The sequence below is a fragment of the Saccopteryx leptura genome, chromosome 1, assembly GCF_036850995.1.
Source record: "Saccopteryx leptura isolate mSacLep1 chromosome 1, mSacLep1_pri_phased_curated, whole genome shotgun sequence".
NCBI classification, from domain to species: domain Eukaryota; kingdom Metazoa; phylum Chordata; class Mammalia; order Chiroptera; family Emballonuridae; genus Saccopteryx; species Saccopteryx leptura.
The window spans coordinates 135,191,304-135,215,894 of record NC_089503.1 but is presented as its reverse complement, the minus strand read 5'-3'; the positions used below and the strand labels follow the sequence as shown (position 1 = coordinate 135,215,894).

At 36.8% G+C, this 24,591-nt stretch overlaps 1 protein-coding gene and 1 pseudogene across 6 annotated transcripts in view; both read left to right on the top strand.

Annotated features, from left to right (window-relative positions):
- Positions 1-24,591, top strand: part of PDE4D (phosphodiesterase 4D) — a 1,514,231-nt gene that overhangs the window by 368,197 nt on the left and 1,121,443 nt on the right. The gene's annotated exons all lie outside the window — the stretch shown is intronic.
- LOC136389023 (alpha-ketoglutarate dehydrogenase component 4 pseudogene) lies at positions 13,712-13,957 on the top strand (annotated as a pseudogene).

Genomic DNA, 24,591 nt, shown 5'->3' with positions numbered 1-24,591 from the left:
TGAGATAATAGATGTCTGTTGCTTTAGGTTGCTATATTTTGGGATAATCTGTTATAGAACAAGAGATACCTCATGCATATTACTAATCATGATAAAATGCCAACCTTTCCTGTTAATCCTGGGAAAGTAGAATTGGAAGTGAGAATGTGACAGTCACTACTTTCCTCCTGCTGATAAATAGGGCAGTGTGGCCCACTCACAGCTGGATCTTGGTAACTATTGTGATCCCACAGCAAGAAGCAACCTTATGACAGAAACAAACAAGATTTCTTTTAAGTGATTTCTTTGTTTCCTTTTAAAACGCACCTGCTTTCAAATGTATCCCTGGGAAATCTTTCTTCTCTTTCCTCCAAGCATAATCAATTCACAGAGAATTTATGTTTTGCCAGTGATCATGGGAGGTACTAACGTAAGTTTTTTAAAGCTGTAGGGCCTCTCATTGTCCTCTAACAGATTTCTCAGCTGCTGGTTTGCTGTAGTCATGCCTTACTTAAATGGTGCTTGTTTGTTAGCAATCTTTGAACAAGAAACTTTCAGCCTGGGAAGTGGAAAGGGGAGGAAAACAGCTGAATTCTGTAATTATCGGTCATAGCAAAGAAATAATAAAACATCTAGTAAAATATGCACTGTTGCTTTCAGTGAAAGTAGTTTAACAAAATGTAAAGATTCTCCAAACAGTAACAATTATTTTTCTTGTTTTGATCAGGGTTCCAATGAAATCAGTTGATCCAGTTCTGGGGCTGCCAAGGGCTTTTTTTCTGGAGCAATATTTTAAAACTATGTAAGGGACTCATTAATGAAATGTGCAACCAATCAGTTGATTCAAGCATATTTTTAAATAAAATAGAATAAAATAAACATTTCAGAATGTAAGAAATAATAAGGTATTTTTTTAGTTTAGCTTTCTTTAGCTATTTATATGTATATTTTTGTTTATGTGCACTATATGAGATATAAAAATATTACACTGTATTATTATTACTGTTATTTTCATTTTGCTGTTTCTTGTAGTCAAAAACACTTGAAAGCTACTGTTCTGCAGTATTTTGATTATAAATTTTTTTAATCCAAATTTTGAGAACTATTCCAGTGAGGGGACTATTTTATGGTAGGGAGATGGCAGTGGGGACAATACCACATAGGGGGGGAGTGGATTTTCCTGAAATGAATGCACATTCCACTCCCAATCATTTCAGCAAGTCCCTAATCCCTAGGCTAGAAAAAAGACCCATATTTGAAGGACGATGGAGTAAGGGACGTTTTACGTTTGTTGGTGCCCGGAGGTCCTAAGACTGGTCTACGAGCAGGAAATGGGCTGATGTGGTACTTGGCCGTGTGGCTGTGCCCATGAGCAAGCATGGTCAGTGGCAGTGGTAGCCAGTGAGGCCACAATGTGCAGAGGCTCTTCTCAAGGTGGTGCACTGCAGGCCCCTTACCTAGCACGTGGAGAGAGGAACTGAGACTGACGCCTAGACAAAGGGAAAGCAGTGTTCCCCCAATGAGCCTGACAGGGAGCATTGGCAGCAGAGCAAAGGAAGCTCTGCTCAAGAGAATCAGAGTCATTCTCATGGAAGTAGCAAGATCAAAGAACTAGAAGGAAGGTTCCAGAGTCCACATGAGGCAGAATCCTAGAAAATGCCATGAAGGAGCTGACTGGTGAGTCTTGGGTGCCAGGATGGAATTGTAGAGAAAAACGAATTTTCAGCAAGTGAGCTCATGCTGGCTGCCAAGGAATAGATATGCTGAAGCTACATTAAGTGATCTCCTTCACACATAATGGTTCTGAACTACGTGCCTCTCCTCTAGGAGGTAGGTCTCTGGGCAGACTACAGAGCAGCTGAACACAGAAGGGCTGTGGCGATTCTTTGGTTAGCATTGGATGCTGCGAGACACAGAGAGAGAAGGAATGACTGCCTTCTAGGGTCAGCCCAAGCACTAGTCTCATTACAACTAAAACAAATCTCTGAGCTTATAATGTTATGTCACCCTCTTTTTTTGAGTTGAGCATTATGTTTTCTTTTAAAATATAAAAGACATGTGAGTAGTACTGTTAAGTTTCTAATGTACCTTTGTGTTAAGGAGTGAATCAGATTATTATTTTTTTTAGTGCATGGGGTGGGGACAGACAGGGGCAGACAGACAGGAGGAGAAAGAGATGAGAAGCATCAATTCTTTGTTGCGGCACCTTAGTTGTCCAGTGACTGCTTTCTCATATGTACCTTAAAGGGGGGGGTTATAGCTGAGCAAGTGACCCCTTGCTCCAACCAGCAACTATGGACTCGAGCCAGTGACCTTGAGCTTCAAGCCAGCGACTTTTGGTTTCAAGCCAGCGACCATGGGGTCATATCTATGATCCCATGCTCAGGCTGGGGACCCCGTGCTTTAAACCCTGGGACTTAAGTATCCCACCCAGTCTGACACTCTTATCTACTGTGCCACTTTCTGGTCAGGCTCAGATTCTTTTCTGAAGTGAGTAGCAATCAGTGAATACTGGGTAGAGAAGGGAAAAATGGTGAAGAAGATAGTCAGTGAGAACTTTTGACACTTTGAAATTTCCCTAAGGGGCTGGCCTTGGCTTTATGTTTGTGTGAATGGCTCGTCTGATCTTGGATGCTATAATGCCCCCAGCAGGTTGTGCCTGAGAATTGGTGGTGTGGAGAATACAAGTTCAAGGGAGAGATTCTACACAATATAGAAGTCAATCAATCAGCCCCACACTTATAAATCATCTACTGCTAGGGGCAAAGTTCTGTGCTGAGCAACAAACAGTTTCTCCAAAATTTATAATCTAGTTGAAAGATATATGTTGCAAAATTACCCAATAATAAAAGGAAAGTAAACATCTTATTTTCAGTAAACTTAGATAGGTTTCAAATGAGATTATTTTCAACCAAAAATTCCATGCTATTAACTATTTTTCTGACTCAAATGCCATAATATTTCAAATTCTGACTTCATTACTTCTGGCAGAATGTGAACACCACTCACTTATTCACCTGTTTGTTTGTTTGTTTGTTTGTTTTGGTTGTTTGTTTTCTGCTAACTATGCTGAGTACTGTTATAAAAGCTCCATGCTAGGTACTTTAGGAGATAGGAAAGGTTTAAAAGGATGTTTGGAAACTACAACTCTCCATATAACTCTCCAAATTTTGTGAAGCTTTTAGATACAAACAAGGTTAATTTGGGTTAAACATAGATCTTGAAGTAGGTGCAAGGCAATTGTAACTAAGCTAAAACTCCACGAATGTCAGTGGAAGAAATGAAGAAATGACCCTGAAGTAAATTAGAACTGGTGAGGACTTTGGTAATTAAAGTGTCCTCCCCACAGACCGCCAGCGATCAGGAAGCCAGGACACTCTGTATCAAGGTCTCATAAATAAACATGTAGCTTGCCAGTCTCTGGAGATGGAGAAGTCATTCTTGAGTGTGTTACATGCAGGGCTCAGAGATAAGTGATGATCCTCTTGTCACCCTGACAGAAAATGTATTAGCTTCTTTAAACCAAGAATTATAGTGATTTCAGTGGTACAGTTATAAGAAGGGACTACTGGGACTTGCATAAACCAAGCTTAATTAAAGAATGTTTCAGGAAAGAACATCTGCTACTATTAAAGAGTCAAGATAGAACAACTGTAATCCCTCAAGGTAAAGCTAGTTGAGAATATTCATGTTTGCTTTTGGATAGGAGTCCATTATTCATGTGAAATAATTAAATGCCTCTATAGATGCCTATTCCAGGCTCCTGAACCTTCTATCACTCTCATGCCTAAACTTATTGTTTCAAGATTGGGAGAATTCCAGTTTGCGTGAAGTCTTGGATGGTATTTAAATTGATCAAGTTAATTGGTTGATCAGATTTATTGGGTGCCTCTATACAGTGGGTGCTATGCAGTATATACATTTGGCCAAAGGCCAAACTCTGTCTCTTGAGGTGCTGAGTAAGGAAGAGGAAGTACTAGAGTAAGGAATAGGAAGTACTAGAGTAGGGAGAATGCCAAGTGCAAAGATATCCAATTCCAAAGCTGAGAGAAGAAAGGAGGATTGATTTAAATCGGCGTGGTCAAATGAGTAAATGAATATTTGAACTGGGTTTTGAGCAAAGGATTGAATTCCAACTGTGAACATTGGGCAGGAGGGCCCTTCATGTAAACATAATAAAATGAATGATGGAGTCAAGCGAGAAAACAAAGTCAGAAAACAAAGTTTGTTAAATGAATATTGATGAGCAATCCAGAAGAGATGGAGGTCACCTTATTGTAGTGCTCCCTAGAAATTCTCCCTGGATGTCATTGCATGCCTTTTTCTATTCCCTTCCAGCCCTGCTGCTGGAGGAATGGTAGCAGTTTTCTTCTCAATAATGGTGACAATAGAAGGTAAAGCTTTACTCTTCCCAGACAACAGGCACATTGAATATGGGATTTCTTTTCATCATGCTTTAAGCTATGGAGTTAATTGATACTTCATTTAGTGTGTGAGAGGAGGGAGAAGAGGGTTGGAAATAAGTAGACCTTTCAGCATTCCTCCAAATATGAAGAACAGGACTGCCAGACAGCTCTCCCTTCCCAGTTTATATTTAATTTCAATGTGTACAAAAGTCTAGTCTTGCTTTCGCACCCAGAGAAGGCAGCTGCCCTTGGGATGGTGAGTGGGGGAATTTATCATCTACTTCTGGGGTCAGCAAGTCAGCAATCCAGTGTCTGTAGAGAAGTCAAGGAGGAGCAGAGGAGGACTTTTACTGCTGTAATATTTCAGAAGATGCTGTCAAGTCAGACAAATAACCAAAATGCTCAGAAGTCATGTTTAACATCTTTCTTGATGATTAATTTATTCTCCAAATTCTGTCTGTTCTACCCAACAAACACTCTTTCTTGATATAACATTGCTTATATTTTATTCAATGTTAGGACAAGACTAATTTGGAATCATATGGGTGCAAATTATAAAAATGTAGCTAATAGATTTTTTTGATGGCAAGACAAATTTCTTAATTAACTCTAAGATAAGCAACCCAGTTTTCCCCTTTATTGTTCAGCTGTTCTCAACACTGGGTTTGACATTAGGATCACCTTGAGAGCTTCTATAAAAATCCCGATTTCCAGGCTGCTCCCAGGTTAGTTACACTGAAACCCAGCACTCAAGCACCAGCATGCTTTAAAGCTCTACAGGTGATTTTAATGAGCAGATGGAGTTGACAATCACTGTTCTAAATGTCTTGAGGATGAATTATAAACCCAAACTGATAATGGATTAAAATATATGTGCATCTAATGTATAAATATCAAATTATCAACTGTTCTCAACAAATCTATTTCCACTTTTAAAATAGCCTTTTATAGAATGACCTTTATGAATTTGTTATAGAATATTCTTTTAGTGCCTGACCTGTGGTGGTGCAGTGGATAAAGCACTGACCTGGAAATGCTGAGGTCGCCAGTTTGAAACCCTGGGCTTGCCTGGTCAAGGCACATACGGGAGTTGATGCTTCCAGTTCCTCTCCACCTTCTCTCTCTGTCTCCCTCTCTATCTCTCTCTCTCCCTTTCTCTCTCCTCTCTAAAATGAAATTTAAAAAAATTTTTTTTAAAAAGAATATTCTTTTAGTGATGTCTCTGTTAGTTACGTGAAGCATGTTGCTTATAAACTGTCTGAAGACTGGTGTTATTTGCAAATATGCAAGAGAATGCAGCAGTTTTTACAAAGGTTTATGAAAACAATATGCTTCGTATTTGTTAGTGTAGAAACAGCTTCAAAATTAGCCTCTTGTTAAACTGAAAACCCAGAGTAGAAAAGAGTCTGATATTTGTTCTCTCCCAGCTACTGTGAGAGTCCTTTATTTCCAAAACCCATAACATCTTTAGCTGTTTCTTCTCTTGACCATCCAATCAATGTAAGATCTGCTGAATCTACCCCTGTGGTTTTCTTTTTACATCTTTACCATTTCTCCATTTTCATGGCTGTTACCTTAAATCACATACTTATTATCTTTTGCTTTGGTAATTGTCATGTGGTGGCTTCCCCAATTTATCTTAGACATAGCCTCTAGCCCTTTCCTCACCTTCAGTGGTTCTTCACTGCCCAGGTATTATCCTAACTTATTAGCCAACCATTCAAGCTCTCTACCATCTGGCTCCAACCCTGTATCCTCAGATTACTTCCATTTACACATAGTTCTGTGGAACAAAGCCAGCTGTTCAGTAGTCCTCAGATATGGCTATGATTTTTTTCTTCTATCAGGACTCTTGCTCATGGTGTTCCTACCAATGCCAAATCCTGTCGAAAATGGAAGACTCGAATGTCAGCTGCCTTACAAACTCTGAGCCCCACAGATGAAAGCAACATTTTCCTCCTGTGATCACATTACAACACTTTACTTGGACCACTTTTTAACTTTTCCTCAAAAGTCCCTTAATCCTTCAGTCTCTGTTCACTTATTTGTAAAATGGGAGTAATACCCACCAAAAAGAGGTTTTTGAAAGGTAAATAAGGTCATACACGTGTAGGGCCTAATACACAGTAGACAGATTATTTTTTAAAAGTCTCTCCTTCTTTCTTCTCTCTCTTTTTCACTTGCCTTCATAAGGACTGGGACAGGTTATTGATCCTCCAAGAGATGCGCATGCATTTGTCCTTCCTACTCTCTTCATCAGCTTATTTTCTGTGCATTCTTACTTTTCTTGTGGCCAGTTGTTGCCCTATCCCCAAGGGATGCTCTGCACTAAAGAAGTCGAATGCTTCCCTGGTCAGTGTTTAGTTTCTGCCGTGGTAGTAGAGACTCTCTCAATGTTGTCATCCCGGCAGGATTACTTCCGCAGTTGCTATTTATGGGGGAGGAGGTCTGCCACAACATGGCTTGCCCTTGCCCATCGCCTGTAATGGAAAAACAAGTTCTCTCTCTGAGAAACTTGGATTTGAGACTCACTGATGCTGCTCTATTTTTACTGGGGATTGAAATCAGAGGGCCAATATTTAGAGAAGGATGAGAGTGAACCCGATGTGCCCAGGGACACATAGATGAGAGACTGTGAACTCCAGGGAAAACCAGAGAGTATAGCTGGCTTGATTCTGGATAGCTTTCTAGTTGGGTTGTAATCCCTCAGTAGGCTTAGCTGCCTCCCTAGGCTTGACTTCTTCAAAATAATCCTATAACCTTTTAGTAAATTTCTTTTTTCAGCTTAAGCTGTCACAAGTGGGTTCTGTTTTTTACAGCTAAACAGTCTCCTGAGTTAACTAAATTTTAAAAACATTTTCAAAATTCAAGTTTAATTTGCTTTTGCTCAAGCTGTGTCACTAATATATGCTGAGTCTCAATGATCAGACTTTATTAATATCTACAGTGACCTCTAGGGCATATTTTTAGTCCTTAATGTCTCTTCTACAAAACTGATTATTTATGGAGTTTCACATTGTTTTAAATACTTTAGTTGCATTGCGCAATTCACTTAATCTCTCAATTCTTCAGTGGTACTACTAGGCCAACTCTCCTATTTTTATTTATTTTTATAAATAACAGAGACAGAGAGAGAGTCAGAGAGAGGGATAGACAGGGACAGACAGACAGGGACAGAGAGATGAGAAGCATCAATCATTAGTTTTTTGTTGCTCATTGCAACACCTTAGTTGTTCATTGATTGCTTTCTCATATGTGCCCTGACCACGGGCCTTCAGCAGATCAAGTACCCCTTGCTCAATCCAGCAACCTTGGGTCCAAGCTGGTGAGCTTTTTCTCAAACCAGATGAGCCTGCGCTCAAGCTAGTGACCTCAGGGTCTCGAACCTGAGTCCTCTGCATCCCAGTCCAACGCTCTCTCCACTGTGCCACCACCTGGTCAGGCCCAACTCTCCTATTCTTGGTGCTTATCTTTCTCTCTTTCTCTCTCTCTCTCTCTCTCTCTCTCTCTCTCTCTCTCTGCCATCAGGGAGTGAAGAACCACAGAATAGAGCACAGAATTGGAAACTAGAAAGACATCTTTAGTCCAACTTATTGGATAAACTAAACCAAGTCATGTAGTCTCTGAGGGCCTTACTTAAGAAAAGTGAGGAGACTAAACCCAAATCCCTTCTAACATGAAAATCTTATGATTCTCTTCTCATTCTGGAATATATCATGTAATAATAGAAATTATTGGAAAATTTGATCATTAATCACATTTTTGAAACCTATTTGATCATAGAATACTGTTTTAAAAATAATTTGATTTTTAAATTGAATTTGAAAAAGAGAGAGAGCAAGAGAGAGAGAAACATTGAATTGTTTCATTTATCAATGCATTCATTAATTGATTTTTGATGACAATCCAACCAACTGAGCTACCTGGCCAAAGCAGTCATGAAATACTTTTTAAATGATTGTGTATTGGTAAAACACCAGTAGCAGTTCATATAATATGTACTTAAAGAGGATTAAAAAAGGGTTATGTCAAAATAATTGGAAGAAATGATAAAAAAAATATTCCTATTCTAATTCAATTATAGGACCAAAAAATAATACAAATTAAATGTGTTAAATCATAATAATATGTATAGGGAAAATTACAAAAGATAAAATGATTGAAATAAGACAGGTTGCATAGCAAAGAATAATGATTATTAAGAGGCAATATATATTGGTACATTTAGTGGGTAAATACTACTGAAACACAGATATTTAGATTCTACTTTAAACATTTATAATTCATGCAATTTTCTGGGTTTTTCTTAATTTCATCAGTGCAAATTCTTGCATGATAATAATTATGTAAATATAATTAAATATATTTTAGAGGGAATAATGTGGGAATTTTTTTTCTTAGAACACCTCAACATCTTGCAGTTTGAGAAAAGCTGACCTTGGTGAACTAAAAACTTACAGGTTTTACTGAATAGCCTATTTTTTCCTTTTTCCTTCCTTCACTGCTCACATGCTTGTACGCACAGCTATTATATTGATTTATTCTCCCATGGACTTTTGTATTCTGTAACATTACATATCTTTTGTAGCAGTAAGTCTGCCACTGAAATTTTGTAGACCACAATGACAATGGTTCTTGTACAGGTTTAAATTTACCTGACCACATTATATGCCTTGAAAATAGTTTTGCTATTTATGAGATTTCACTCAAACTAGTTACATACGATTAAGGTATAATGCCTACTACTAAGAACTTGAACTGTGTAGATTAAAGAGTTATAAATTGTACTTAATCATTGGTCTGTTGTTTCTTTCACATATCTTGAGGAAAAAAACCAATGACTATAACCTTGTCATTTCATGACTAATCCCTCATGTAATAAACCTAAGCCTCAATTATCTTGAATGAATCGGTCTATTTAAGAAACCTTTTGGCTTAGCGATGAACTGTATTTCCCACTCAGAGAGCCAAATATCAGGAGGAACTGAAGCAGTATAAAAACAGCTTCATCATTTTGGAGTTTTAAACTTCCACCTTCAGGGATAAAGATATCGATCCTACAGCCACCAGTTTCTAAAATCTTACTGCAAATACTTGCGTGAGCAGAGTTATACAAGGATGGAGAAATTGCTAATTTCCAAAAAATGGAATTACTGAGTTAAAATATAATGCTGCTTTCAACAATATAAGCCCTTACGGCACAATTTCACCCTCCTGAACACAATTTTATTTGATCCATTACAAACAACAGTGTGAATGTAGATGCCAACATTACAATGAAGACTAATGATTGGAAGCAACTACTTATAACACTTAAATACTAGTACATTTTTCTTTTTTTAAATTTTTTTTATTGAATTTATTAGGGTGACACTAGTAAACATAATTATACAGATTAACAAAACTATACATAATTATTCAGATGGCGAATTCTACAACACATCTCTGTAGGTCATATTGTGTGCTCACCCAACCCCTTGCTCACCACGTCAAGTCTTGGTCCATCACCATTTATTCCCCCTCTACCCTCCTCCACCTTCTTCCAGCAGTCACCACACTAATACATTTTTCTTACCATTTATACTAATTTTAATTACTTTGGTTTTAATCTTGGCTACAGAGAGCCCATAGCATGGTTTGAAGTTTGACTTACATTTGCAGGCAGTTCAGAAGTGCGTCTTTGAGGACACACACACACAAGTTCAGTGAGAAAGTACAATATGATCAATGTTTTTAACTTACATGTGTATCTGTCTGTTTGAGTGTTATAAGGAGGAAATGATTCTTTAGAATAATTGCTGCCCTGACTGGTTGGCTCAGCGGTAGAGCATCGGCCTGGCATGTGGAAGTCCCAGGTTTGATTTCCAGCCAGGGTACACAAAAGAAGCGCCCATCTGCTTCTCCATCCCTCCCCCTCTCCTTTCTCTCTATCTCTCTCTTCCTCTCCCGCAGCCAAGGCTCCATTAGAGCGGAGTTGGCCTAGGCGCTGAGGATGGCTCCATGACCTCCACCTAAGATGCTAGAATGGCTCTGGTTGCAGTGGAGCAACGCCCGAGATGGGCTGAGCTTCGCCCCCTGGTGGGCATGCCGGGTGGATCCTGGTTGGGCGCATGCGGCAGTCTGTCAGACTATCTCCCTGCTTCTAACTTTGGACAAATACAAAAAAAAAAAAAAAAAAAGAGAGAGAATAATTGCAGACATTTTCAAAGAAAGAGAAAAATTAAAAACATAGAAACCACAGATATAGAATCATAGGGCTACCAGTAATCTAGACTTGGTGAAAAAATTTAGCCTAATTCAATAAAATCCTATATATATGAGACGGGTTGAACAAACGTAACTCCAAAGCATTGTATAGTTAATTAGCATTGGGAGTGAATTAGAGATAATTTGAAGAGGATAGTTCCTAATGAGTCACAGTGTTCCAGTGTTCTTCCCTTGGTTATATCTTGCTCAGTGTTCTAAAAAGCGGTTTGTCTAAGACAAAGATCAATACTATTCAACTTTGTGGATAATAGTTAAAGTGGAAAGGAATAAGTAACAGTTCTTGTTTTTCACAACAAAATAACTTGATGGGCCAAAGTAATAAATCAAGATTTAATAAGAAGTAAATTAAAACTTGATTTAGGCTTAAATTAAAAAAAAGCAATGGCTCAAAGACAGCACGAGAAAGATCTCATTGTGTGGACAGTTTTCATGAAAATGAGTAGTTAAATTGCAAGTACTTTATCAACCAACATTGATAAATCTGTCTACAATTCTTTAAAGTGAATCTCTCTGTGAGAGAAAGAGAATCAACATTAATCAAAATATTGTTGTCAGACAAGAAAGTTAGCAGTAGTTCATTGTGTTCTAACAATCATCAGATCACCTTGGAATGTCCTGTTCATTGAGAAATTGGAACAGTAATTCCAGAGTGTAATTTGAAGAACAGTAGTTCTTAGGATATTAATGAATGGTATGAGGAGGAAAAGTCTGTGGCAAAAAACAAACAAACAAAAAAACTTAGAAAGGATGAGTTGTTAAACAAATTCAATAGGTGTCTTTTGAGTAATTCTTAGAGACTTTAATGTGCAAGTATGCATTGTAGCTTTTCAAGATGGAGTGACATAGGGAGAGGTGGTGTGAAGTGTCCTGACCCAGTGTCCTAAAATGATTTGCATTCATTTCAAACTACATTTTATATTTATCTCCTGACCCTTCTTCTAGAATTATGATCCTCTTATCACTTTTTCCACTACTATCTTTACTATTTCTTTCTCCAATGGTTCCTTACCTTATTCCCTTGACACAAAGGTACTCTTCTGTAAAAATAATTTGTAACTTTACTTTTTATTGTAGCTACACACTTTCTCTCTTTTTCTTCTTCCTGCTTCTGGTATTTGATGCTTTTTCCCTTTCCCACCCTCCATTATTGAGCGAAAATTGAGCTCTTTTATATAGATAACTTTGCAGATTAGTATTCCATAACACATCCCTGGGATCATATTTAATTAGACATAATTTGAAGAGGCAGATCTGGTCTGTCTCTTCCATTGCAAAAGCCTTGCATAAAATCATCCTTGAATGTTAAAAATAAGAAAAAGAAAATAAGGTATTTATCTTTCAATGGTTGAGGATTTTATGTATGAGAAAGGGAGTAGAATTATTTTAGCGTACTCTGGAGCAGAGTTTACTCTGTGTGTGTGTGTGTGTGTGTATGAGAGAGAGAGAGAGAGAGAGAGAGAGAAGACACCTAGATCCCTTTGGCAGACTGGGTAAACCTATGAATGCCTTCTCAATATAATTTTTAAATACAAAATAAAATTATGAAATTAAAAAGGGAAATGTTATATTAGAATAAATTATCAAAATATTAAAATAAAATTTTGGTATAGTGATGTGTGTGCATCTTTATTAATGTATAAAATAACAACATCTAGCAGATCTGATATCTACCATAGTTTATTTTGAGATGTTTACAACTCTAAGAAAATACCTGTGATTTGCATTAGTAATAAAGTTACACAAAGTACTATGATTTGGTGACTGTATTCATAATGGAAAAAAATGCTATTTTTTTTAGTTAAAAATTAGGGAAAATATAGATGCAGTGTTTTCTACCCAAATTTATAAGCCTATTGAATTCTTTGTGGACCCTAGATTAAAAACCACTGCTCTAATTGGTAGAATATAGAGTAGAAGTCAGATTTACATTATAAGATATAATTGAGTTGTTCTAGTATGGAAAAAACTTTCTCATGAAGTAGTGATCTGCCTGTCAATGGAAATAGTTAGCAGCTAGATAACTAACTGTTGAGAATTTTGTACTATTACACTAATTCACATTAACTAATATTTTGTGTGCTTAGTAATTTTCAAGCGCTGTATTATACATTTTATGCCTTAGTTCTTTTATCTTCATAACAGTTCCAGGAGACTTATCTCTACTCTAGTGATAAGACAATTTAGGTTTTTTGATTTGCCAAAAGTCTACTGCAGGAAAGTGGGATAGCGTAATCTCTAGCCAAGGTCTGGGTGATTTCAAAGCCCCTGATTGAAGCCTATTTTGATAATAATTTGGGGATGAATTGGAAACGTGAAAGAGCTGGAGATTATGTAGTTCATCCTTTTCATTTGATAGATGGGAGGAAATTATGAACCCAAATAGGTGAGGTGATTTACTCAGGGTTACACATTTCATGGAAGAACGAGAAATTGAACTTTGATGTTTTGTTTATGTGAAAACATAACAAGCTTTTATTCTTTGGTTCACCATCTAGTAGAAGCCAAACACATCCTAAAGGAAGAGATAATGGCAGACATTGTGGTTTGGAACAAATTACATAATCATTTCCCGCTTATTTTAGATACACAGATATGCCTCAAAAGTACCTTTACCTGTGTTCGTGCACTCATGTTTTACGAAGATAAAGTTACTTGAATAATACTTTAAATGTAACAAGTAGTGAACTGTCCAGTACTAATATTTGTGCCTTTTGTATATTTATGTTAGTTATTTATATTATGAGTAAAAGCTTGCTTTTTAAATAACCAGGTCCTCATCAAACTTATCCCATTAGCAGTTATCTCTCTGGCATATTGTGAATCTCAAGTAAATGTCTAATGCATGAATGAATAAGTATAATTGCTTGGTTTGCTGGTTTCCTTTAATTTCTACTTAAGCCCACCAGGTAATTTAGTATTTAAAATGTTCCAATTCTGTTTTTCCACAGAAAGATAATTATAGTTAAATCTACGATTTGTTTATAATGAGGGAAAGAATTGTCAAAATTATTTAAAAATCTAACGTGTTTTTCTTCTTGTGAGTCATAATGGGCAGGAAGATGGCATCTGCTGGTAGGCTCATTCAGGTAGTCAAGCCACATATTCCACGAATAAGGTTCCCTGACAGAAGAGACCATCCTGAACCCGATGTTTCAGTTTTGAGATCAGCAGGGCTACCATCTCACTCCTCTTCAACTTCACAGCATTCTAAAGGAAGCAAATCACCAGATTGGCTGCTGGATCAGGGCCCACCAGATACTGCAGAAATAATAGAGATATCGTCTCAGAAATACAAAAGGAAATAGGTCTCAAGAAGAAACCACATTTATCCAAAATGGAGGTCTGGCATAATCACTGACACTGTGGCAACTGTTCATTATCAGACAAAATAATCATTACAAAAAAAGGACTTCCAAAATGACAAATGAGGAATTGCACATTAAACAACTTTAATAAAATATTATGTAAAAACAATGTAGAAAATTTAGATGGACACTTTTTCTCCTATTTTACGTATCATGGTCAACTTCTCCACAAGCTTACCTAATTGTTTATATACTGTATATCTTATCAAAGAACATGTTTTTAAATGTAAAAAATATCTAACACAAATTATTCCTGGAAAAGGCTGATATATTAGTAAATAAGTAATTTAAATACTTTAAAAAAATATAGACTTTATTTTTTACAATAGTTTTTGGTTCACATCAGAGTTGAAGGTACTGAGCTTTCCCTAGCCCTCACTCCTGCATAGCTTCCCCGTTATCAACAACATAGAAAATGAGCATCTAAAGAGACATTTTGTTGTAGCCAACCTCCATGATGGCCTTCAGTGATCCTCACCTCCTGGTACTCTCACATTTTTGTTATCTTCCTTCACATGGTAACAGGGTAAATCTCTGCGACCAATAGAAGTTGTCTTGGGAATTGCAATAGCTGTTCTCACCAGCTATTGCAGTTTGACAGTATTTGGTAATCTCACAAGTAGGTTCACATTTCAATCAGTAGTAGTGCACACCATCCTGTTACGTGCTGTTTTAAATAAGGGCAAGTGATATTGCACTGTTTTGTTTTAGAGACTGATTTTCTAGCCACATCTTTGTTATTTATATGATACAATAAAAAGAAAGTCAGGAAACCCAAGATCTCTATATGATATCAGAATCTTTATGGTATGACATTAATAGCCGCAAGCAATGCAAAAACTTTAACAGCTGCAACAAAATATTTTTCTTTTTCACACTTGAAAAATTGTGACATCAGGTCTGTTATTTTGCATTGCTATTATTTTTTGAGAGACAGTTGTGTAGGCAGGCTCAACTTCATGGCTAATGCAACCTATGCATTCAGATAGGGCCCCATATTTAGATGGGTTTCACAAATCACCTACCTAGTCCAAGATAAAAGAGAGATTAAAATCAAATTAAGATTGTCACTGATCATATACTGAAATCAAGCCTTAAAAATGTTGATAACCCTGATAATATCTCAATTATGTTAGCAATGCTTTCTCTTATGCATTCAACGTATCTTCTTTCCTGTCTGTGTTCCACATGTTGAACTTATCAGGTTTCATCACTATGCCACCATTGCTTCTTTCTTTCCCCATCCAAAGACTTAGGAAAGAAGTTATGATGAAGTATATTCAGACGAGTTTTTCCTACATATTCCCCAGCATCTTTGCCAAGCTGTCATATGAGCACTTGCATGTTGTTATATATACACATATTTTAAATAATTTTTGTGTCTTTCTAAGCAAAGAATACATATTTTAAAAATCTGGAGTTTTCTTTTTTAATTTGAGATAGCTACATTTTGCTTAATTACTACTTAAATCTCTGTAACACCATATTGATGACATAATTAGCATTTGCTTTTTAATTAACTGTCAGTGGGAGGAACCAAATAGAGTTTTGTTTTCCTCTTCTGCTAAGAGTATAGTTTAACTATAATTTACTTCAAAAGCCTATACTGTTGGCCAGAGAAAGTAAGACTTTGAATTATTCTGTTCCATTCAGATTTAAGTCAATACTTAGTAGCAAATTTACTTCCTTTTGAGTTTGAATGTTGTCTGTATTATTGAAACAAGGTTCACTAGTGAGCCAATAAGTGGTGAGAGGTGGCTGTGTGCTGTAAGATAAATTCTTCCCATCCCTGTAGCTTTTCAAGTGGCCAGCCTCCATGGGTCAGTTAGAATAATCAATACTAACTACTGTATAGATAAATCCCCAAATTCCATGGCCTAAACACTTGAAGTCGATTTCTTATCCAGGCAAAGTCAGTTAATATCTCTGGTTGGTGGGCTGTCTTCCACTGGGTCACTCAGGTGCCTGCATTACTTCCTATGAAGTTCTGGCTTCATTCTCTTCTCAAGTCCCAGACTTCTCCCCCATAACTAGATGTATGGGGAAACCAGAGGTGCTTTCTGTGATGAGGCCCAGAAGTGGTATATATGGCTTCCCCTCATTTTACACTAATATGTCCACGTGTGGGAAATGTGTTCTAGCTGGGGGCCAGGAAAGAGGGTCTGAATTTTGCTGACTTTGCTACTCTGTGGTCATACAACATTGTGCCATATCCAAATTTCTTTCTGTCATTTTAAAAAATATGTTGCATCCACATTATAATATAATAATATATGCCTATTTCTTTTGGACAGTACTATTCCTTAGATTTCATCCCAAGGTGGATGCTAGATAGTTCTCCCCCCCCCCTTACTCTAGACTTCCCATGCCTATGATTTCTAATACCACTATATACCAAAGACTCACTAATATATGTGCAGCCCATATTTTCTCTTTGCAGTTTTGCCCTGTATACCCTACTGCTTTATCAATATCTCCCACTTGGATCTTATTTTATAGCAAAAATATCAGAATTGAAATTATGGTCCTCCTTCACTATCTGATTATCATGCCACGTTTTTCTCCTATGAACCTTATAACTATCAATATTAAATATTTACCCAATTCTTTAGCTTTGTCCCTCTCCCTTAATTGCTATAAGCATCCTAGCACTAAGATTTATCAATTTTACCTTCCAGTTATTTGTTGAATCCATTTTTTTCTCTTCATCTTTACTAGTGCCAGCCTGTCTAAACTGACATTATCTCTTTCCTGAACCACAGTTAATAGCTGCCTCCATTCATTAACTTACACTCTTCTCTTGCCCTCCATCTAATCTGTTTTCTGCATTTCATCAGAGCCATCTTTCCCACATACAAATCTAACCTTATTATTCACCATACACCCTTGTTTGAAACCTATTAATGGTTTTCTTTTGCTCTTAAGACATTAACAGCTCCTCAGAGTAGTCTTCCAGAAATTCCATCATCAGAATCCAGCCTTCTGTCTGCCTTGTCTATTTGACCCATTCTTGGCCTCGCTCTCAGACCTCCGTCTACACTAACTTTCCACTGTGTACACTGGTCCTTTGCTCAGACTGTTCTGTCTCTCAGGAACACTTGCTCCTAACTCCCTTTTCTCTTTTACTCAATGAACTCTCCCCATCTTTCTCATCTTAGAAAAGTCCCTTCACTATCAGAGCCATCCCTGAATTGCTAGACTGCTATCATAAAACCCTATATATTTATTTTATTGAACTTAGATGTTTTAATCATATGCATGTGATTAAATGATTGATATATCTTTAATTTTCTGAAAAGTGTCTGTTTCTTGATCATTACATCAGCAATGCCTAGAACAATGTCTATATCCAATAAACATCTATTATTTAACAACTCCTCCATTTTGAATCCCAAACCCTACCTATCACCTAGCACAGAGTGAGTCTACAAAACATTTATTTAATTTAATTTAATATGAATGCATGGCACTTAAATATTTTTTATTTTAGTGATATACTTTAAAAAAATTGCCTTGTGGGCCAGCTCCATTTGACTTCTAATTAAAAATGCAAGTCTGCCATCTTGTTTTAGATAGACCTAGAAGGTTGCCATTTAGGAGCAAGGCTCTCACTGATAGATTAAGATTGCCTTGAAGATATCAAGTTAATTTATTCTCTTTTCATTAACTATCTATTTCTAAAACAAAAATAAAACAGGAATTTGATAGGAGTAGTAAATACTCAGTTAAAATATTTGTGTAGTAAAAATTTGATGTAAGTTTTAATGGTTATTTTGAAAAAAAAAGAGTGTTATAGAATAGAGGTAAAATCTTTTCTGTTGGATATTTAGGGTATTGTTTTGACATCTATGACTTGTATTCCTGATCTCAGGCTTAAATTTGGATTTAGTTTTGAAACATAGCTGAATTTGGAATAGTAAGCGATAAAATTTTGTAGTACACCCCAGGGTGTCTATATGCTCTGACAGATACAATTCACTATTTGAGGCAAATGTTGAATATACATTATAATTTAGGCCATGCTTGATACTTTATTAACTTGGGCATCTAATTTTCTGAAGCTAATGAAGGTGAAATCATTTTCAAAGCCACTTTAACTCAAAATAACCATGTCCTCAGTTATTTCTTTTTCTCATGTCCTCAGTTATTTCTCTTTCTCAAACTGTTGCTTCTTTCAAGCTAGGATCTTTAAGATAATAAATAGTAAGAGCAAAAAGCATAGCCCTTACCTTCTTATTGAGAAGGATGGTCTATGACATTCAATTCTCAGCACTTCTCTTTGCCCTAAATAAAATTCTATTTCTCATTTGGACATTGACAAGGAAGACAGAAATAGGGGATCATTGAAAGGGATAAGCACAATGAATACATTGATTCAACATATTTTGATTCCCACTATGTGCCAAAAACTCTTCGAAGTACTGGGAATATACCAGTTGGGGGAAGAATATTTCTGCCCTCACAAAGTTTAAATTCTGAAAGATAAGAGACCAGACAAATGGATAGATACAGATATGACTAGACATGTAGACACAGATGTAGAGATACATATAACTATATCTGTCTCTATACTTATCTATCTATCTATCTATCTATCCAATTACATCACTCTCTCCATAAATAATTATATTTATACTTGGCATATTTTAAGAACCCTGAGAATACAGGTGAGCCTAGAGCAAAGAGATAAAAGAGTTCTGGGAGGTTAGTCAGAGAGTTCATATAAGACTGAATAGGTCACTGTAAGGGATTTGCTTTTACTGTAAATGAGATGGAAGACAATTGAAAGGTATTGTCCAGAGGCAAGATGCAATCTGCCTGTAAGATTTATTGGGACCACATTGTACAGTGTGCTGAGAATAGAAACTAGCAGGGAAAATGCAAAGGCCAGTTAAAAGGTTACATTAGGTTTTATAGAGGCAGAGTCTGAGATGAATGTTACTGTCCAAGTGATTTATTAAGGGTGTGTTCTTAGAACAAACCTACTAAGAAGTGAGAGCAGCAGAGTAAACAAAGAAGCAAAATGAAAATGTAGTTTCATCTAAGCCTAGCCTTAGCCTAATTCAAATCAGAGGAAGAGCTCTGGAGTATGAATTAGTAGTACTGCAGAATTGTCCAACCTTGTATCCCTGTTTTAGTAGGTTATTGGTTGTTTGTCAACTTTGGAGAGGTCATAACATTATAGGCATCCCTGGAGAAGGCCCCTTTGGGTTTTCTGAAACAATTATCTGTGGTTGCAGCTGAAAGTTGTTTAGCAGTCAATACAACATCTGGATGGTGAGTGCACTTACCCAGTAAAAGGTACCTGGGCAGAGCACAATACCATTTAAACAGAAGATAAATCTATTATTCCAGGTGAGAGATAATGATAATTTGGACCAGGGTGGTAGCTGTGTTTGAGGTAAAACAGATAAGATCTAGATGTATTTTGTTGGTAGAGTTGACAAAATTTGTTGCTAGATTAATGTTATTTGCAAAAAATAGAGAAGTAAAGATGAGTATACGAATCCTGGTCTGAGAAACTTTACAAATAGAGTTGCTATTTACTGAGATGGAAAAGGGGAGATCAGGATTTTCATATTAAATTCATATGTGCATTTAGACATATCAGTGGAAAAGCTAAGTATACCATTGATTATATGAGTTTGGATTTCAAGTCTGATTTACAAATGTGGGTACTGATGATTTGAAGTTAAGGAGTTACTGTAGATCAGTAACTTTCAACCTTTTCATCTCATGGCACACATAAATTAATTTCTAAAATTCTGCAGCTCACCAAAAAATATATTTTTTGCAGATCTGACAAAAATGTATGATTTTGATTGATTCTATAATGTTATAGTAGTTACTTAGCCTTTTTGCTGCAAAGTTACTTTTTTAAAAATCCAGCCCCTATACTTTGTATATAAGGATTTCTGCTACCATGAATTCAGATGCAACTTTATTATGTGATGTGATCAATAAGATGCAACTTCTATGTATAACCTATGTTTCTATGGCTTACAACAGGGCAGTCACACCAGACGGCTATTGTTTTGGCTGGTGTCATGTTTTTATTTGACAATCTAAGGGAAAAGAGGTCAGTGCCCCTAAATAGTCAAATATTGCATGTTTTAAAAATTCTTGTGGCACATCGGTGTACTGCCACAGACCTGGTGAAAATCACTGCTGTAGGTAAATAAAAGGAGCCAATCCAAAGTCTTGGGGTTGAGCTTACGAAAATGATACAGGAAAGGTTGTTGCTAAGGAACAGCTGAGGAGGCAGGAAGATGCCCTAGATTGAGGGAAGTCTTGGAAGTCAAGTGAAAACAATGTATCAAAAGAAAGGAGTGATTAATTACTGACTGCTGCTGATTATTTGAATGACAACTGGAAATTGATTGGTGGAGTTAGCATTTTGGAGTAATTGTGTAGACTTAATAAAAGCTGTTTAAGTGAAATGCTAAAGACAAAAGCATGGTTGGAACAGATTCAAGAACAAGTGGGAACATAGGAAGTGAATGAATATCATGAGTTTGGACAACTCTTAATTATTTTTATTTATTTATTCATTTTTTTAGAGGGGAGAGAGAGAGAGAGAGAGAGAAGGGGGGAGGAGCAGGAAGCTTCAACTCCCATATGTGCCTTGACCAGGCAAGCCCAGGGTTTTGAACCAGCAACCTCAGCATTCCAGGTCGATGCTTTATCCACTGCGCCACCACAGGTCAGGCAGGACAACTCTTTTGAAGAATTTTATTCTAAAGAAGTGAGAGAGCCTGACCAGGCAGTGGCGCAGTGGATAGAGCATCGGACTGGGATGTGAAGGACCCAGGTTCGAGACCCTGAGGTCGCCAGCTTGAGCATGGGCTTATCAGGTTTGAGCAAGGCTCACCAGCTTGAGCCCAAGGTCACTGGCTCGAGCAAGGGGTCACTTGGTCTGCTGTAGCCCCTGGTTAAGGCACATATGAGAAATCAATCAATGAACAACTAAGGAGCCGCAATGAAGAATTGATGTTTCTCATCTCTCTCCCTTCCTGTCTGTCTGTCCCTATCTGTCTCTGACTCTCTCTGTCTCTGCCACAAAAACAAAACAAAACAAAACAAAACAAACAAAAAAAAAAACTGAGAGAAATGAGACAAGTGGTAGTTGAGACCTAAATGGGATTTATTACAGAGGAATTTTATGTTTCTGTGAATAAACCAGAGAAGGGAAAATTACTGATGCAAGGGAGACAGTAATAACTGGAGAAGATTCTTGAGCAGGAGAAAAGAGAGGAGATTAGGTATATAAATAGAGGGTTGGTGAATATGGTGGAGAAAGCAGAGGAAAATTATTTTCTGTTTTGCTACTATTTTTTCAGTGAAATAAGAATCAAGTTATCAACTGAACTGAGAGTAAGACAGAAACTGTTGAACATTTGAAGAGAGTTGTGTGAAATAATCTGTGAGATTTCTGGATAGCTCTGAGGGTTTACAAGTCCTAAGAAATAACCTCAGAAAATCTTGAGAGTGTGAGGTTAGAATAAAACATTATATCAAAACAATAACAAAGAATATGAAAAAAAACATCATATCAAATTGTCTATATTCACAGTCAAATGAAAATAATTATATAAAATTGAACTAAAAATATATTACACCAATTAGAATATTTTAAAAAGAAACTGGGGGTGATCAGGCTCAATAATATTTTTATATGGTTCAGTGCAATATACAAAATTTTGATAAACATATTAAGATAAGAATTTGAGAATTGATCATTTGCTTTGGGATATTAAATAATAGTGTTTTAGTTTTATCTTTTAATTATTGAAGTTAAAGATATCAATGTAGCATTATATTTTTTTAGGTATGATCATAGTTTAAAATTTAATTGGAATGCTGGATGACTTTTCCTTGGCCAAATTTTATTTTGCAATCAAACTCAAATGCTGGTAGTGTGGCTTCAGATTAAAATCAGAAAGTTTACATATGACTTCCAACCAGATCTTTTTCTTCCCACTTAATATATTTTTTTTAATTTTTAAAAATTTTTTATTTATTCACTTTAGAGAGGATAGGGAGAGACAGAGAGAGAGAGAGAGAGAGGGAGAGAGAGAGAGGGAGGAGAGACAGAGAGAGAGAGAGAGAGAGGGAGAGAGAGAGAGAGAGAGGAGAGACAGAGAGAGAGAAGGGGGGAGGAGCTGGAAGCATCAACTCCTATCTGTGCCTTGACCAGGCAAGTCCAGGGTTTCGAACCAGCGACCTCAGCATTTCCAGGTCGACGCTTTATCCACTGTGCCACCACAGGTCAGGCATTAATATTTTTACCTAAGAAAATTCTGGAGAATCACTTTGTGATTATGTACCTGGTTGGGGGTTATTTTGTTTGTTTGTTTTTGTTTTCCCTTTTCAGTGGTCGCTGAACATCAAGTGATACTTTTACAGAGATGATTTTATGAATTGGAAATACTGCCTCTTAAATTAACTCTTGCAAACATTTCACTGCCTCTCCTAGGCCCCTTAAATACATCTTATTCCTCATCCCCAAAAAGCTGGTAAAGAAAACCATTAGACAGCACAGCCAGTTCGTCGGGGTGGGATGGTGTGGGAGTAGAACTTCTAGCTGGCAGGAATTCAGACACATATTGCCTGCTCATGCTCTCTGGGGAACTGGACAACTTTATGGACTAAACACAGGAGACCCACGTGCCCACCTGACACAAGACTGCCTGTGAGTGTGCAGACTACTGCAGGCACTTTATACTTCCTCCAGTGGAAGACTGAATCAAGAGAACAACCCTCTTCAGTAACAGATGGATCTAGTGCTATAGGTCACTCATTGTCCATACCTCCCCTTAGTTCTTGGAGCAGGCTATGTATTGATAGCCTCTTTGTGATAACTCCTGGGCCTGCCCTCCTGCTGAGTGGGCCTCCTTACTTTGTGAATCCAGGGCCAATGTATTTCATAGGTACCTGAAGGTTATAGATAACTCCTACCTGAAGTAATACAGATGCACCACCTCTCCTGTTAGTGCATTTGTACTCTTTATGAAGGACAGTCATTCTGTGTTAATGCACACATTTGTTCTAATGCAATGGATATATTAAGAAACAATGTAAAGAACGACTACAAAGTGAGAGTATAAATAATTTTAATGGCTCCACATATCACCATTGGGATGCCTAACACTGTAATTTTCTCTAAGAAGATAAAAAAGTGTCTGTGGTTATATATTATTCTTTTATACCTAGAAATAATACTTAGTCATAATTAATTAAATGCCAAGTCCATTAAACAAGATAGCCACTAAACTCTGGGTTTGTCTAGAGGATCTATTTTTAGCTTTTGTCCCAAAGTTTTTCATGCTCTCTCTCTTTACATCTTCTCTCGAGGAGGTGAATTTATACAAATCTATACAAATGTATAAATGGGTTGCAGTCCCATTTATACATTGGGGATACCCAAATCTCTCGCATAAACAAAGACCAAACATTTTGAGTCATAGATTTTAGTTTATACCTGAATGTACCTTAAGTATTTCAAACATCTCAAATATGAAATTTAGAGTAATATTTTTCCTGTTTACTTGTACATATGCACGTGTGTGTATTTGTGTATGTGCATGAATATATCACGTATACTTATTCTGTGTAGTAGGCGCTGTCCTTTGTGCTTTATCTATATTAACTCAGTACCATGTTCCCCATGTATAAGACACACTTTATTTGGGAAAGATTTGGGGTCTAAAAAACTGGGTGCATCTTATACAGTGGTTGTAGTTTTTTTACTTGTATTTTCTGCTTTTTCGCACTTTTTGCACTCATTGTTGAAGACAATGATTTGTCATCAGACACAGACGAGGACAAGCTAATGGATAGGAGTTTTGACAGTGATGAGAAGTTGTATGAATTTTATGATGAATAAAACTTGAGTTCAATAACTTTATGTAATACATTTTTTTTTCAAATTTCGGGCCCCAAAATTAAGGTGTGTCTTATACATGAGAGCATCTTATACATGGGGAAATACGGTAAATCCCCCCAAACAATTCAGTGAGGTAAATGTTCTTATTGTGCCCACATTATAGATGCAGAAACTCAGGGAAAGAGATTAAATAACTTGGCTGAGTTCAGTGAAGAAGCTGGGATTTGAATCCAGACAAACTTGAATCCAGACATTCCTTTTCCAAAGTTCATGTAGTTCATAGGGTAAAAGCCTGTAAAGATTATTTCAGTTGTTTGAGTCTCAACTGAAGCAAGTTCATTCGCTGGTGGAAAGATAAAAAGGCTTTGGTTACAGAGAAAGCATGTTTTCAGAAGACTTGCATTCTGTTCACAGTTACTTTCTCATTACTTTTGGTGAGTTCCTGAATTTTATAGGAGTTTCTTGGTATTGAGCTAAACTAGAAACTATTATATGAATAATGTCCATCATAGTTTTTATATGAATGCTAACCATGGCCTCTAAATTACAGATAAAACATGTGAACATAAGGTTTATGTCACCAAGTAACTGATGACAATGCTGGAAGGGTGGATTAGAGACAGATTATGGAACACTTTAAACAACAGACTGATAAGACTTTATTTTGCTGCTGGTAGCAATAAAATAT